Source organism: Spinacia oleracea, chromosome 4 (genome assembly GCF_020520425.1).
Source record: "Spinacia oleracea cultivar Varoflay chromosome 4, BTI_SOV_V1, whole genome shotgun sequence".
Classification (NCBI taxonomy): Eukaryota; Viridiplantae; Streptophyta; class Magnoliopsida; order Caryophyllales; family Amaranthaceae; genus Spinacia; species Spinacia oleracea.
The window spans coordinates 112,131,130-112,133,353 of NC_079490.1; positions in this window are offsets into that span (position 1 = coordinate 112,131,130).

Here is a 2,224-nt window from a genome sequence, read left to right on the forward strand (position 1 = left end):
CATGCTAGTTTCTCGTTGCTTGACAAACTAAGATCAAAGGAACTGGTTCGAGGACTCCCCTCAATCAAGTTCCTAACTGATAAAGTGTGTGATGCATGTGCAAAAGGCAAGCATGTCCGAAGTTCCTTTAAATCTAAGAAATTGGTAAGCACCACAAAACCATTGGAACTCATCCATATGGACTTATGTGGACCAATGAGAATTCAAAGCAGAAGTGGGAAAAAATATGTATTAGTTATTGTTGATGATTACTCTCGCTTTACTTGGGTCATATTTCTAACAAGCAAGGATGAAACGTTTGATGAGTTTGTTACATTTTCAAAGAAAATCCAGAAAACCACAGGTCATCAACTGATCCATATAAGATCAGATCATGGAACAGAATTTGAAAACTACAAATTCGATGAATACTGCAAGGAACAAGGTATGGACCACAATTTCTCAGCTCCCAGAACTCCACAACAAAATGGAGTTGTTGAGAGGAAAAATAGAACCCTAGAGGACATGGCAAGAACCATGCTAATAGCCAGTTCCTTGCCTAGGAACTTCTGGGCTGAAGCAGTCAATACTGCTTGTTACATTATAAATAGAGTTATGATTCGAGCAATCCTAAACAAAACCCCCTATGAGCTACTAAAAGGTATAAAACCCAACATCTCTTACTTTAGAGCCTTTGGGAGCAAATGTTTTGTCCACAACAATGGAAAAAGGAACTTGGGGAAGTTTGATGAAAGAAGCGACGAGGCAGTGTTCCTAGGATATGCCTTAAATAGCAAGGCTTATAGAGTTTATAACAAAAGATCTATGTGTGTTGAGGAAAGTGTACATATAATATTTGATGAATCTAACAAAACTGACATAGTACAGGAACAAGAATTTTTCGAGATTGGTTTATCTCGTGCTGCAGAAAATGATGAGGAGTTCCAAATAAGCAAACACACAGCAAGAGGAACTGCTCAACAAAATCAAGAAGTTCCAGTACTAGAGGAACAAGCAGAAAACCAAGAAGATCCAGAAACAACACCAGAGGAACCCCAACAGGGAACTCAGGTCATAGAAGGAACTGACGAAAATGTCACAACACCAGTAGCTCAATTTCAACCTAAACCTTGGAAGCATCTAAAGTCCCACCCAATGGAACTCATTGTAAGTGACATCAGAAAAGGAACTCAGACAAGGTCACAACTAAGGAACTTCTGCGCATTCCACGCGTTCCTCTCCATATTTGAGCCAAGAAATCACACTGAGGCTCTGGAAGATGCTGACTGGATCATTGCCATGCAAGAAGAATTAAATGAATTCAAAAGAAACAAAGTATGGCACTTGGAACCCAAACCAAAGCACCAGAAGGTGATAGGGCTAAAATGGGTGTTCCGGAACAAGAAAGATGAACATGCAACAATCATAAGGAACAAAGCAAGGTTAGTGGTCAAAGGTTATAATCAACAGGAAGGCATTGACTTTGAAGAAACATTTGCACCTGTTGCTAGATTAGAAGCCATTAGAATCTTAATTGCTTTTGCTGCTTTCATGGGTTTTAAACTTTATCAAATGGATGTTAAATGTGCTTTCTTAAACGGTTTCTTAGAGGAAGATGTTTATGTGGAACAGCCCCCTGGATTTGAAAATCCCGAATTTCCAAATCACATTTACAAATTAGATAAGGCTCTCTATGGACTAAAACAAGCCCCTAGATCTTGGTACGAGAGATTATCAAAGTTCCTCCTTCAAAATGATTTTAAAAGAGGTAGAATAGACAAAACCTTATTCTTAAAATCTAGAGGAACTGACTTGTTAGTAGTTCAAATTTATGTTGATGATATATTATTTGGAGCAACTAATGAAAATTTGTGCAAGGATTTTGCAAGCTTGATGAGCAGTGAAAAGAATACTAAGATATCTCAAAGGAACTGATGACCTATGCCTTTACTATCCAAGAAGTGGATCCTTCGAGCTAAGAGGATATGCAGATGCTGATTATGCAGGTGACTTAGTGAATAGAAAAAGCACATCAGGTATGGTACAGTTCCTAGGTCCATGCATGGTTTCTTGGGGTTCCAAGAAACAAAATACTGTTGCTCTATCCACAGCTGAAGCTGAGTATGTAGCTGCTGCAGCTTGTTGCTCACAAATTCTATGGATAAAACAACAGTTAAGAGATTTTGGTATTATCTATGATTGTGTTCCTATCTATTGTGATAACACTAGTGCTATTTGTATTTCA